Source organism: Artemia sp. Qi Xiang Cuo, chromosome 5 (assembly GCF_049724085.1).
Source record: "Artemia sp. Qi Xiang Cuo chromosome 5, ASM4972408v1, whole genome shotgun sequence".
Lineage (NCBI taxonomy): Eukaryota > Metazoa > Arthropoda > Branchiopoda > Anostraca > Artemiidae > Artemia > Artemia sp. Qi Xiang Cuo.
Window position 1 is genome coordinate 62,763,117 of NC_142798.1, and position 16,178 is coordinate 62,779,294.

A 16,178-nucleotide genomic window follows, 5' to 3' on the forward strand; every position below is an offset into this window, starting at 1 on the left:
ACGGGGCCGATTGTATTATAAATAAAAGGATGATGAGAATTTTTATTCCTAGCAGCAGACATGGTAGCGGGAACTTTGGGGGTGGTAATAGCAACAATAGCAGTAGTAGTAGCAGTGTAGTATTTACAAATGCTTTTTTGGCCTGCTTCAACACATTTATTCCTCATGCCTGGAAAGTTTTAAATTAATACTTTAGGCTGTTTCTGATACATTGCAGTCATTGCTGATCCGTCTTTTTGATAACTTACTTGCACCTTGTGTGTTTTTATTTAAACCAACATGCCCCCCAGTAGGCCCTTAAAATATTCATTTAATACAATTAGAGTTAATGGTAGTAGTACTAATAGTTGTGGTAGTAGTAGTATTAGTACTACTACTGCTAGCTGGATTATTATACACATGTTGCACTTTTATTAGTTCAACTTCCTGAAAGCTTAAACTTAATACTCTAAGCCGTCATTAAGATACTGCTGATGTGCCCTTTTGACAGCCTGCATACACATACTCTATTCAATTTTATTTACACCTCAATGACTATTTTTCCTTAATACCTTTAGCCTTAATAGAAGTATTACTAGCAGAAGAACAAGTAGTAGTAATATGTAAATAGTATCTTTTAGTTGGTTCAACATTCACCCTAACATGCCCTAACAGTTTTGAATCAATAGTCTAAGTTGTTTCTGGGGTAAAGTTTTACACCATAAAAACCTGCATCGACGTAAAGTATTTTGATCTAGTTCTAGATTGTCTTCAAAATTCCCTGAAAGTCGTACAAACAGTATTAGTTACAATAGTAACGATTGTCGTGGCATTGGTATTAGCAGAACCAGTTGTAGTAGTAATAGTATGGACATAACACATTTGGTTAGTTCCACATCTTCCTGTATATGCATTGAAATTTTCAACTGAGTACAATAGACAGTTCTTGAATATATTTAATCTGACATTTAGACAACCTGCACACAGACACAGGAAGTATGTTTCGATTTACTTCAAAATGCCCCTAGATATTCCCTGACGGCTTAACTGTCATACTCTGTGTCTCAGTAGAAGTATATTTGTAACAGGAGTAGTATTAGAAAAAGTAATAGCAGTAGTTAAAGTATGTCTTTTGAGTTTTTCACTCTCAACAGGCTTTAAAGTTTTTTTTTTTTTTTAATTTAGCTCGTTCCTCTGAAATCGCTATTACATCCTATTTGGTGACCGGAATGCAAAAAAGGGTTTTAATTTGACTGAAACTTCTCCTAAATTTTCCCTGGAAATTTCACTTTAATACCATTAATCTCGACAATAGCAGTAAATAGCAGTAGCAGTAGGAGTAGTGGTAGTAGTAGTAGAGAAGTAGCATAGATTTTGCTATTTGCTGGTACACCCTTTTGACAATATAAATGCTCCTAGTGTGCTTTGACTTAGTTCAAAACCCCCTAAACATTTCCTGAAAGCTTCACCTTAATACCCTTAATTTTAGTTGTGGCAATAGCTGTTGTACCAGCAGCAGTAGTAGCCTTAATAGCAGAGCGCACATAAAACCTTTTGTTTTTCAATATCCCTCTAAACATACGCTAAAAGTTTCCTCTTAATGGTGGCCGGTGTTTACCTTCCCGAAAATTACCTCCCCCCCCCCCTGGAAAATACCTCCCGCGGAAAACATCCCCAGACAATCTCCCCTCCCCCTGTTGAGGAAAATACCCCCGTGGAAAATACCTCCCCGGAAAATACCCCTCCCAAAAAATACTCCCCCATGGAAAATAAGACTTTCCAAATTTGAGAATTTTATTTGAGTTTTTTTTTTATTTCCGTAGTGGGAAGGAATTTTTTTTCTGAACTAGCTGGCTATTCTAGTTCCATGCACAATTAAAGCATTTGTGATATATTTATCTTCTTTGAACTTCATGTTGATTCCAAATATATAAGACACATAAAGTTTAATAATACCAGTCAACAGTTACGAGCCTGAGAAAATTTCCCTGATTTTGAAAAAGGGGGGGGGGAACCCCTAAAAGTTAAGGAATCTTAAGGATAATCAAAACATCAGATTAAGAGTATCACAGAACCTGACCGTGATGGCAGGTCAGAGAAATAACTCGTGATGGCAACCCTGTTTGAAAGCATCCAGAACTCAGCAATTCTTTTGTAAGAAGTTTCACAAATCCATAGTAAAAAAAAAAATACTCTCGGTTTAAATTGGATTTTATAAAAGTAAAAATTGGAGAAGATTTTGTGAATTTTTACATTGTTTATATAATCATTTAAAATTCGTTCAAGTTGTTATACAAAAACAGAAGTTAATATTTTTTTTGGCATTTCTTCATAGAAACATAATAATAAATTAAACTATCAGATCGACAAGAATTGAAGAAAGAAAATTGGTCTCTTCAATAATTAACAATTTTTGGAAGCTGATTAGACTTGCTGGTGGTTAATTCCGCCCGCAGGTATCAGCTGAAGTACTTATCGAAATAGGTTAGCTTTAACAGGCAATGAACCTAACTAATTTTCAATGCCTTTCAGTTAGTGTTGGGCGATAATATGATTAAACGATATATTGATATTTTTACTTTCGATATTCGATAATCGATATATCGATTTCGATGTTTCAGATCAGTTTTTATTCAGATTAACTCTTGGCTTTGCAAAGTTAAAAAAAAATTGGGTACTTATCTGTTAGCCACTACACACTCAAGAATCTGAATTTATAAAATCATACAACAACCGGTTTATTGCTGTTTGTATACGGAGACAATTAGCTTCGATTCAGTGGGAAACTACATTGTAGCTATGTTTTAATAAATATTTAGTTGGTATTTTGGTTTATTTAGGTTAGGTTACTTATTGCATGCAGCCCCGCTATACTTAACCCACACCCCACCAACCCCCTAGTGTGCAAATATACAGTCCAAAATATATATATGATTGATGATTTTTTATTATGAATTTTTTTAAATATGAAAAAAGATGATTGATATCGAATATACACGGGCCAAAATTAATCCTTCTCTCCTTTGGCGTTTTCTGTCCTCTAAAAGCGATGAGTCTTTATCCGCATCTGCTATCCCTGATTCTGAATGGTACGCATATTATAGATTCAATATATATTATTATATTAATATTATTATTATATCCTATCTATTTCCCAAGCATAGCGGTTGTTTCTACCCCGTACCTGTAGATCCAAACTCTCGAATGTGTACAGGCTGATAGAAAAGTACCAACAATTATAATAAAAGTGTATTTTGCACAATTTTTATAAACTTTGAATAATAGAAAATCAAGCAATAAAAACAAAATTCGATTACAAGAGTGAATATCATAGAAATCTAGACTTGAAATTACTCAGGCTCAGGGTAAAGAAATATGACCTACTGACTACTTTTGGCTATTCAAACTCAGTGACATGTCAATGTTTTTTCCCTGAGCATTTGTTCTACCTTTCAGTGATTAAATAAAAAAAAAAAAAACAGGTTTTTTCAACTGAAAGTAAGGTTCATCATTGCAACTGAACACAAATAGAAATTGGTCTGTATATGAGAAGAGTGCCCTTCATATATGTTTTTTCAGGTATTTTAAAAACAAGTTCCTTATTCTTCTTAAGTAGCCCTTGGTTTCCAGAATCTGTTTTGAAACATTGGGAGATTTTTAAAGGAGGGGTAACTCCCCTCGCATACGGTAGGATTTCTTTTTGTTTCAAGTTGCAGTATGTCTCCCTAGTTTCCGCTGAAAAAAAAATTTATTTATTTTTGGTTGTTTTCATTTAATACCAGGAAATCATCACTAAAAATCCGTCCCTGCTTAAAATTCCCCCCAGATATTTTCTTGCGGACAATTTCACCTAGAAATTTCTCTTACGCCTATTTTTATTTGAAAAAAAAGACTTGTCTTTCATTTAATTTTTGATCTTTTTCAAATCATGCCGGAAAACTCCTTCAGCAGGTAATTTTTCATTGAAATCCCATCCTCCGAATGGAAAGTTTCTTCCATGGAAAATCCTCTGATGAAAAATTTCTCCCGCGAAAAATTTCCACATGGAGAATATCTCCTGTGAAAAATTCCGCCACGAAGAACTGAAAACTTTCCCATGGCAAAATTCACCCGTGGGAACTCCGCTTCTCCCAAAAAAAGATATCCCAAGCCATTTTAACCTCTCTGAAAATTTACCACGGATAATATCCCCGGAACATCTATAGATGTTAAATTGAATCAGCAAATAGAAAATAAAATAAATTTGATATAAGAGTTCTGGCAAATTCTCCCGTGTCATATTTCTCCTTATAAGTTCATCTTTGGAAACTTCCCTGCCCATGGAAAAGTCTCGCCGTGGAAAATCCCCTTGCGCAAAATGTCCTTCCCTAAAAATGTCTGTTTACTTCCAAATAACAGAAACTATATGTCAACAACAGACAAAATTAATAACTTACAGCCGTTCCCCCTGGCACCATGGGGGGATCATGACAATTTCCTCGGAACATCTCTACATTAAAAATTGAATCGGCAGAGAAACATTATGATGAATTTCGTATAGGAGTTATGACAAATTCTCCGCTGTAAAATTCCCCCTTGTTAGCTCAGCCCGGGACACTTCCCCGACCATGGGACCTTCTACCTGTGGAATAGCCCCCCACCGACAAGCTCCCCTCCCCGAACAAGGCCTGGTTACTTAGAAATGAAAAATAATATGCGTAAACAATAGGGAAATTCATAACTGAAAACCCTTTCATCAGGTTGCAGGGAGTCAGGCTATCTCCGGTGGACCATTTTTTCGATCTTTCAGCTATGGTGAACAAAATGAATATCTCAAAATTGGGATTGAGTGTTTTCAGGGAAAAAGGCCGAGAGAGGGGGGCTATTGGCTCTCCAATATCTCGGGTCACCTTAAAAGGGAACTAGAACTGTTCTTTTCTTTCGAACAAGCACTTTTCCAACATTCTTGGGCCTTTGAATTGATGCGATCACGCTGGCGAAAGAAAGAGGAATAAATAAACATGCATCCGTGATTTTTATTCTGACAAAAAATAATAAATTCTACATTTACGCTGACGGGAGGTTAAAATCTTTACGAATAGGGTTCTATAATATACTGAATTTTATGGTATGCTTTTATTTAACATTCTTTGACTTCTTGGGGACTTTCTCTCCTTCCTCAAAAATAACATAAATTTTCTCAGGCTCGTACCTTTTGATGGAAACGCTAAACTGAATGAATCCTTTATATTTGGATTAATTAGTGAAAGCCAATTTTCTTTTACATGAGCAAGGCCTGTCAGCTTAGAAGGCATTAATACAGCCAAGGCCTTTTGGAGGTTCTTAGCAACATTTGGAAGTCCTCCTGACTAAACGTATTTTGAGTTTGAGAACAGGCTATACCAACTTATGGATACAGGTAAGTATGCTGTGTATCAACATGTATGAGTCAATGGATTAAATACATCATTGTTCTTCTTCTCGCTCGTTTCCCAAACAATTTTTTATGTTTGGTCTTATCTGCAGGACGTTTACCAGTAGCAGAAAAGGCCGAAAATAGTCATACATGTTCACATTTCGTTTTGGATATCGATGTTTTTGATTTGATATTCGATATCGATATTTGCTCTGATATATCGATATATCAATATCGATATTGAATATCGCCCAACACTACTTTCAGTGATGCCAAACGTGATACAATTGTACAATTTTGGTACATTTCACTTCTACTGGTACAGTTCCACAAAATATCGTACATTTTACAAAATTATAGTGCAATTCAGTATTTTTGTACCTATGTTTGAATTCTCTCATCTACAAATATTTTATTTCACCCTGATCTGTTCAGCATAGTCAAGATAAGAAACAGACACGCAGTCACCTATTTTCCTTTTTTCGTAAACAGACACTCCACTTCCGGCGCCCAAAGGTCCACCAAAACATCTTTCTGTGTATCAAGTTCACTGTTATATATATATATATATGTATATATATATATATATATATATATATATATATATATATATATATATATATATATATATATATATATATATATATATATATATATATATATATATATATATATATATATATATATATATATATATATATATATATATATATATATATATATATATATCATATATATATATATATATATATATATATATATATATATATATATATATATATATATATATATATATATATATATATATATATATATATATATATATATATATATATATATATATATATATATATATATATATATATATATATATATATATATATATATTGCGCTGCCTAAGTAAAGAACGATGTTGGCACAATGTATTTTTTTTTTTCTTCTTTAGACCAGGGCACTTTGTATCGAAGGAGTTGTCGTAGAAACTTGGAAAAGGGCTCATTTGATTGGAAATTAGAATGGCTAATGCCCTTTTTAATAGTGGAAAGTGATTGGAGGGCAACTAATCCACTTCCCACGCCCACACTCCCATTTGCCCATTATGTTTAAAAACAAAATTGCCTTAAGATGAAATCAAAATGAACTGTGTTAATGCTAATTCCCAATAAGGCATCCCAGCAGTATCCCAAGGACGACTGAGGGTATTATGTTCAAACTTTCAGTGGTCTATTTTGCTCTTAAAATTTTACCAAATCAAAAATAGCATAAGTGTATCCAAGCTATCAAAGAAAGTAAACAGATTTTTTTGTGAATGGTATCAAGTTTTCTATGTCAGGTCAACTAGAAGAGGTATGAAACTAAATTAAACACTACTATTTGTGTCCAGATTTTTAAAAGGGTGTATTTTGTTAAAAATTGCTGAAAATTTTTCTCTGGCATACAAATAGCAGGCCAAACAATAAAGTCTTAAAAAAACTTTTTTGTCATTTGAGCTTCAACCGGATATCCTAGAAAGGAAATAGAAAAAGTAAATACTTTACATCATAATTCTCCTATTACCAGACAGTATATCATGAATATTGTTTTGTGAGCAAAAAAAACTAAACAAACTTTATGATGCCACTTCCTACAATTTTCCAGAGCATGAATCAGCAGCGGCAATTCAAAAAACAATGTGTATGGTCAAGAAGTTGTCTAATCTCTAGCATGGAGTTTACATTTCGGGAAGGGTCACTTGTTCACGAAACCACACTTCTTCGCACCACACAACGCACACTTCACACAACCCGTGCACCATTTGTGGTGTGCACTAGTTGATGTACACAACTTTTGAAAGAAGACAGCCCCTCATAAGAAATTTCGTGTCAAGTTGGGGTCTCTACCTAATCCCCCAAAATTTATTAGGTTGGATCAGCTGATTCAATTGCTTTTCTGTATTTGATATGGTACCTACAACTCAGATACGTCCCCAAATGTGTTATTTCCCCTTTGCTTGCAATAAGTTGGTAAACCACAAAGGAACTACAAAGGTTGTCACTACAAAGGTTGACACTCAAACTTGAAGGTCGAAAAAAAGGTTGAAGGTCAAAAGGCTGACCTTCAAACTATTCTAGTGAAAGTGATACTTGTTCTTTTTTCGTTAGAAATATTTAATCTTACTTTTAGACTCAATTCAGTAAAAGTTTTTATTTATGGGTGATTCAATGACACCAATTATGGTGTCAGACAATATAGCTTTACAAGCTATAAAACTGGTTCTAGGCGTTTACCCCCTCCCTCCCCCGTCGATTCTCCACAGAAAATACCCCCTGCGGAAAATATGCCCCGGAAAATATCTCCCCGCGAAAAATACTCCCCCGGAATATATCCCCCCCCCCGTGGAAAATAAGGCTTGCCAAAATTGAGAATTTTACTGGAGTTTTTCTTTTTTATTTTCCGTAGGGGGAAGGAATTTTTGTACTTGTGCACTATACGCAACTGACTAAAGTTTATGCTGTGTAAAACTCAAGAAAAACTGGTTTCTTCGTGAGTTTCTTTCCGCTTAGCGTGAGACAAGACAAAGACAAGTGACAGAATTGATGGGAAAATATAAATTTGGGCTATATATTTGTACATAATGTACAGCATAATTTTGGTACTTGTGTAATTTACGCCACTCACTCAAGTTTACGCTGTGTAAAACTCAAGAACAAACCGGTTTCTTCGTTAGTTTCTTTCAGCTTAGCGTGAGACAAGACAAAGACAAGCTACAGAATAGATGGGAAATATATAAATTTGGGCTATATATTTGTACATAACGGCTGGATTTCCCGGTATTATTTAAAAACGATCAGAAATTAAATTTAAAAAAAATTTAACAATAATATGCAGAATAATTGTACCTAACACATTTTGAAGGCAGGTCAGCTCTACTTTACCCCCCCCCCCTAATGTGCAAATATATAGTCCAAATTTGTTTCTTAAGTAACAAAAAAATTGGTTTGTTCTCGAGTTTTACACATCGTAATCTTGAGTGAGTGGCGTATCAAACAGTTTGTGGTAACGAACTGTAAGTAAGCGACCCGGCTCAATAGTAACCGAAACTCTAAAAACCCGAATTTTGATACCCATAGATACATCAATAGAATTAAATTTTTATGCTGATTTCAAATATATAAGTTTCATTAAGTTTAGTTTTACCCATCAAAAGTTACGCGCCTTACAAAATTTGTCTTATTTTTAAAAAAGGGGGTAAACACCCCCAAACAGTCATGGAACTTTAATGAAAATCACACCATCGGATTCAGCGTATCAGAAAACCCTAGTGCGGAAGTTTCAAGCTCCTATCTGCAAAAATGTAGAATTTGTATTTTTTTGTCAGAAGAAAGATCACGGATGCGTGTTTATTTGTTTGTTTTTTTTTTTTTTTTTGTTTTTGTTTTTTTTCAGGGGTGATCGTATCGATCAAGTAGTCCTAGAATATTGTAAGAGGGCTCATTTGAACGCAAATTAAAAGTTCTAGTACCCTTTTTAAGCGAACAAAAAAATTGGAGGGCAATTTGACCCCCTCCCACGCTCATTTTTTTCCCAAAGTCACCCAATCAAAATTTTGAGATAGCCATTTTTTCAGCATAGACGAAAATCTAATAAACATGTCTTTGAGGATGACTCAATCCCCCACAGTTCCCAGGGGAAGGGCTGGAAGTTATGAACTTTGCCAATTGTTTACATATAGTATTGGTTAATGGGAAGTATAAGGACGTTTCAGGAGGGATTTTTTTCTGATAGGGGGGTCGGGAGGGGGTTAAGTGGGAGGATCCTTCCATGGAGGATGTTTCCTTGGGGGAAGGGATATTTCTATGAAGGGGGCGTCGGATTTCCCAGCATTATTTAAAAAACGATCAGAAATTTAAAAAAAAAAAGTCTTTTCAACTGAAAGTAAGGAGCAACATTAAAACTCAAAACAAACAGAAATTATTACGTATATGAGTGGGTTTGCCCCCTAGTCAATACCTCGCCCTTTTCGCTAAATTTTTTTTTATTACTTTCAAAAGAGCTATCTATTCTAATTAACCGGCCTTTGTGATTCAGGGGTTTGTGATTGGAACAAAATTCGAACTTTAGCGTAAAGAGCAAGGTATCAACTAGGGGGCAAACTCCCTAATATACTTAATAAAGCATGCGAATATAGAAGTTCGTTACGTAAGTTAATTCGTAAGTTACGCCAGAACAAAATTTCGTGAAAGCCATTTCGCAAAAAAAGTAAAATTAATACGCAAATTTCGTATTGATTATTCATGTACGGTGAGCCAAAATCAAAGCTGCATTAATTCAAAAACATTCAGAAATTAAATTAAAAAAAACAATTTTTTTTTAACTGAAAGTAAGGAGCGACATTAAAACTTAAAACGAACAGAAATTATTCCGTATATGAAAGAGGCTGTCCCCTCCTCAATACCTTGCTCTTTACGCTAAAGTTTGAATCTGTCACACAACTTTATTTTTTAAAACAAAAAAAAACTTTAACGTAAAGAGCGAGGTATTGAGGAGAGGACAGCCCCTTTCGTGTACGGAATAATTTCTGTTCGTTTTAAATTTTAATGTCGCTCCTTACTTTCAGTTAAAAAACTTGTTTTTTTATTTAATAGCATTCAGAAGCAGCTCTGCGTCTTAGGTACTCTCCCGCTTCAGCAATCAGCACATTTAAAATAAGTCCAACAATTCACTTGGCCTCAAGACTAAGTTTGAGTGAGTCACTTTTTGATGGATTCTATGAGATCATCGTGTTTGTTTTCTTATTGTATGTTGTACAATATCCGTTTGCATCACCTACTGAGATAATGCTTGAATTCAAGCTGTCTATTGACTTGTTTTTTTCAAAGTCGATTTATCATCTCGTGGATTTATCCCAAGTTGAAATTTTGACGGAAAGAAAACATAAAAAGAATCCAGAAATCAGACTTTGGATGATACGAGCCATCCTCGTCAGTGTTAACTAAAGCTTTAAAATCGGAAATTCTGAAAGTACTACGTGCATCAAAGTAATTTGCTTTTCATTATTATTAATTTAAAAAAATAAGTTTCTCGGAAGGAGGCAAAGAGCGACGTTGAAACTTAAAACGAACAAAAATTATTGCTTCACAGCCTATCTAACATATATCGATAATCCTATTGCAGATCAGGGGCGGATCCAGGATTTTTTTTTGGAGGGGAGGGCGCAAAATAGGTTGATCCGAAAAACTTGCGTTAGGAGCAAGATTAATTAACACAGATTTGCGTTAATTAAGTAAATTAGACTACTTTAGACTATGTTAGGGGGAGCGTGCGCCCCCTCCCAGGATCCGCCAATAATGTACATAAACCAACTGATGATATTTCGTTATATTTTTATGATTATAGAAAACTAGCGCTTTGTTGGTCGTCTTTTTTAAGTATAAGCATGTACAATTTAGTACTTAGTGGAGAGTAGACTAGGTTTGATCAAGACTTGTATTAGTAGACCAGAATACTCAGACAAAAGTTCCAAGAACTTCGTTCTAAACCGAAGAAATGAAAAGAACAATAATTATACTTCAGCAAGTTGGAAAATAATTACTCATCATGCAACCTTAAATAAAGGATTAAAAATTCGATTTTTTGTAATGAAAGAATTGTTTTATTCGATTTGGACATTAGCATAGCTTCTTATACTGAAGAATTTTGTTGTTTCTCAGTTTTTATTATGTAATTTCGTAGCATCTCTGATAGGCAACATTCCTTTCCAGGGGGTGTCCCTTTCACCATCTGGTGCAAATTATGGAGCACCATTAGTTTAACCCCTCCGTGCCGCTTTGTGCGCCACTTGGCATACTTTATACAGCAGGTGGTGGCACTTTTATCGCGCTTAGCGCTAGGCAGCAAGCATGGACAATTTTTGAAAGTGGACAATCCACGGTTTCTTTTTTTTTCTTGACACATTCGACGATCGATAGATTTAGTACGGTTGACTATTCAGGAAGGGAGAGGCCTGTATATTGGTATTATTTCGGGGGAGGGGACAAACAAGAAAATATTTCACAAGTTAAATAGGAAGTGCTCAAAACATATGAATAATTTCAGTTTTCGGGACGGGTGAGATAAGCCCCAAGGCCCTCCTGCGTTCGTTCATGGGCAGGGATGGAGGTTTCTAAATTTATGTTACTTTAAGCGGCTCGACTACTCTACGCGGCTTTTTCATCAAGGGTCGATATTTTTTGTGGGCTTCCATATACTGTACAAGAACAAAAAACATATTAAAAGGAAGAACGCAGCTAATGGTGGATCGCCTTAGACATATAGGTGAAACTTCATATACAACTTATTTCAGCAAATTTATCACAAAAATATTTTTGCAAAGAAATGAGATCATATGTGCTTTTTGGCTCTTTTAAAGCGATATCTCCTACTATATTTGCAAAGTTGGGCTTCTTCCAGAGACCATACAAAATAAGCTACCCGTCCGACAAGTGACAGGTTTCAACTATAGGCTGAACCTGAACGTTTATTATTGTTTAGTCAAATCTACTCTACAGTGTGAGACCGAGATTTTGTTTAAATTTGTTTTTGATAAATCTGCTAATTAGGAGCATCCACCAGCTGACTCTTGAGGTACAAAGTTTTATTAATCTGCATAGATTTGCCTGAAAATGTAAATTGTCATATCCTACAATTGTTGATAATGAGCACCAAGCTTTTAGATTCGGACCACGAAACGACCTAGGATATTTTCGGAGCTGCTAAGTTGGTTTTCTCAAATTTAGTGTGTATCAAATGGCCAAGTTTGCTGAATAGGGGCGACGGGGGATAATATATATATATATATATATATATATATATATATATATATATATATATATATATATATATATATATATATATATATATATATGCATAAATACGCATATTTATATATGCATGGATGTATATGAGAAACTGGATTATCTGGTCCTCAGCTATAAGAATTTAAAGCAATTTCTCTGTTCTTTTATAATAACGAATAGAGCCAATAATATAAAAAATCACATGAAATTAATTTCAAAGTAAAAATAAACAGAGCCTCTCGGTCAAATTCTATGAATTTATTATACTTTCCATGAGCGGCAGAAATCCCTTGCCAAATTCCACGGTTTCCCACTCTTTTTTCTTCTTTATTTTGTGTAAGCGTCTTTAAGTTCCTTGTTTGCATAGTGATCTAAATAAATTTGCTAAGTCAATCTACTAATCAAATACAGGAAATGATAATTTAGAAATTATCTTTAGGATTTTTAAGGAACCCAATTTGAAACTCAAAGGTGCCACACAATCCGGGCGGACAGGACTACGTGGTGTGTACTGTACACACACACACACATATATATATATATATATATATATATATATATATATATATATATATATATATATATATATATATATATATATATATATATATATATATATATATATATATATATATATATATATATATATATATATATATATATATATATATATATATATATATATATATATATATATATATATATATATATATATATATATATATATATATATATACATATTAGCAGCCTTGTTTTGGCAAATAAATATGTGTTGACAAATATGATACAAACTTGAATTTCAAGTGCAGTCAATACGCGAAGATTTTCGTGTTCTTCTTTATTTTTTTACCAAATTTTTTACCAAATATATATATATAATTTTTTTACCAAAATTTATATATATATATATTTTTACCATACAATATATATTTGTATCGAAGGAATTGTCGTAGAATCTTGGAAAAGGGCTCATTTGATTGGAAATTAGAATGGCTAATGCCCTTTTTAATAGTGGAAAGTGATTGGAGGGCAACTAATCCACTTCCCACGCCCACACTCCCATTTGCCCATTATGTCTGAAAAAAAAAATATGTATCGTAATATATATATTTACGATACAATATTTGGTAAAAAATTTTTAACCAAATTTTTTTTACCAAATATATATATATATATATATATATATATATATATATATATATATATATATATATATATATATATATATATATATATATATATATATATATATATATATATATATATATATATATATATATATATATATATATATATATATATATATATATATATATATATATATATATATATATATATATATATATATATATATATATATATATATATATATATATATATATATATATATAGAGAGAGAGAGAGAGAGAGAGAGAGAGAGAGAGAGAGAGAGAGAGAGAGAGAGAGAGAGAGAGAGATATATATATATATATATATATATATATATATATATATATATATATATATATATATATATATATAAAAAAAAAATATATATATATATATATATATATATATATATATATATATATATATATATATATATATATATATATATATATATATATATATATATATATATATATATATATATATATATATATATATATATATATTAGCAGCCTTGTTTTGGCAAATAAATATGTGTTGACAATATGATACAAACTTGAATTTCAAGTGCAGTCAATACGCGAAGATTTTCGTGTTCTTCTATATTTTTTTACCAAATTTTTTACTGTGATGATGCACAGTGTAATAAGGAGTGTAATTTTAGAATTGTCTAGAGCCAGGGGACAAGGACTATATTGTGGCCTGAAGTCTTGTTCTTTTTAAGACAAGGACTTTCCTGCTATTCCTAGAAACGTAAAGAGAACCATTGGGATCTCGTTCTCTTCTAATAGCATTAACAAATTCAAAGTTTTTTGTTTTTTTTGTCCCAGCATTGGTTGGCCTTGAGCCGCAAGAATGGAACTGTTATCGAGAAATCATGAATTACGGTTCTCGAACAGAAGAATCGGAAGTGAAATGACAAAACGTCTTCTATTACATAGGTCTGGAAAGGATTCCCATTCGGAGGGGTTCTAAACATTGTTTGGGGGAGGGAACTCTGAGTAAGGAACCGTTATTTGAATAGACATCACCTGATAAAAAAACAACAATCCTGAAATTATTCACTAGAACACATACGTCGTTCCCTCGAAAACTAACACTTAAAAAAGGAAATGCAGAAAACTCGACTTACATGGACGTCACGATTATGACCCTTTAACGTTTTGGGTCTCTATTACTGTATACTGCCTAGAACCGACTTTTCGGGGGGAGGGGACTCTATTTCAAATCATCGGGTGGCAGTGAGGTCCTGAGTAAAGGAAAATGTCCATTTTCAAGGATTGAACCCCATTTTGTCAATCTAGGCAAAGGAGGCAAATTACAATTTTAGTTACTTTAGGCACCTAGATGGAAAGCGTGAGGTAATACTTGAGTTAATACCTGACACGATTTAGTGCGGAAAAAGCAAGCAAAGCCTGTTATTTGGTTGTGATTTTGAGATGTTAGGGGGGGGTTGACTTTCCTTCTCCCTTTTAGCTGTTTTACGGTTATATTTCTACAATACTCGCTAAGGACTGTTTTATCATCTTAAATGTAGGCTTTTGGACTATTTAGATCTGAATTATATCAATGGAGGGAATTTTACATTTGTCATAAGGGAACCGCGAAAGTACTCGGTTTCTTTGTGGGCGTATTAGTTTGGATTCCGATACTTGCTCTATGGCGTGTTTTTGCGGTGATGTGGCACGCCTGGTCTCTTCTATTTTCGTTGGTTTGGTTTACTTTCTATTTTCTAAAAGGATTCTGTGAGCTGACGACTAACGAGCATAGTGAAATTAATAGGAATTGTATTTGCATTTGGAAGGTTTTAGGTAAGCTTTACTATGATTTCATAGTTAACCTTATTATAAATCTGTCTTTTCTCTGAATCGCCTTCTTCAGTTATTCCCTGTCAGAATTATTTAGAGCATGCCAAGCCAAGTATGCTTCTGTGACATATGATAGCATCAAGAGGGTTCCAAAACATTTCTAACGTTTTTAATTTGTGGAATGAGCAAAATAAGGCAAATGTTCCATAACAAAAAGTATTTTAAAAATGTCATTCTGTGCAATAGAACATACCAGGCCCAAACGAGAAATTTATTAGAATGGCCGAATAAAAAAGAAAAAGATGATCTGTATAAGAAGTCCCCAGAATTTCAGGAAAATTTAAGATTTTTTGGGGCCGACCCCGACACCACCTTCCTGCGTACTTCCCTGAAGTATGTTTTATAAGTCAACATTAATGCAGGTGTGTAGCGTTGAAATACATCACGCTATCCTAAATGGTATAAAAAAAAGACATTGAAACTAGAACAATCCTGGCTAAATATTCAATTGGGTAGATGTCTTGTCTACTCCTTCTTCTAAACAAACATTGCAATAGCTAAATTTTTAGTTCTTGCATTCAGAAACATATATTTATTGTTTTATTTTTAGTCGCCTCTAGTTACCTTGATACTAAAAGCCCTTGGTCCTAATGCTTGGACATAGTACTGAACTCAGTGACGTACATGTGGGGGGGGGGGGGGCTTGGGGCCTGGGTCCCACGAAACCCAACATTTTTGAAAATTCATGGGTAAATTTATTCGAATTGTCAAATAATACTTTTTTGTGTTATGCCCCCTAAAACTTCTTATTGTTCCCCCTTCCGACTATATATATGTATAAAGTTGCGTTTTTTTAATTGGCATTATTAGTACTGAAAACCAACTGCCGACGAAAAACAAAGACAAAAAAGATAAAAGAGTTAAATGAGGAGGATAAAAGATAAAAAGATGAGAAAAGATAAAAAGATAAAAAAGATAGCAGAACAAACCGATTATGGGAAAAACAATTCTCAAACTCTGTTTGTATACTAT

The 16,178-nt window shown here is 33.5% G+C and overlaps 1 protein-coding gene across 3 annotated transcripts in view; it reads left to right on the forward strand.

Moving 5' to 3' along the window:
* The window catches only part of LOC148952358 (uncharacterized), a 108,107-nt gene that overhangs the window by 34,274 nt on the left and 57,655 nt on the right, over positions 1–16,178 (forward strand). Inside the window, exon 1 of one of the 3 annotated variants that reach the window (XM_089088943.1) lies at positions 11,844–11,977. The exons of 1 other annotated variant lie outside the window; for it this stretch is intronic. The gene's annotated coding sequence lies outside the window, so the exon portion shown is untranslated. Of the gene's footprint in view, positions 1–11,843; positions 11,978–14,997; positions 15,150–16,178 lie in introns of those variants that run through there. One more of the 3 variants, XM_089088944.1, reaches the window with a different exon arrangement.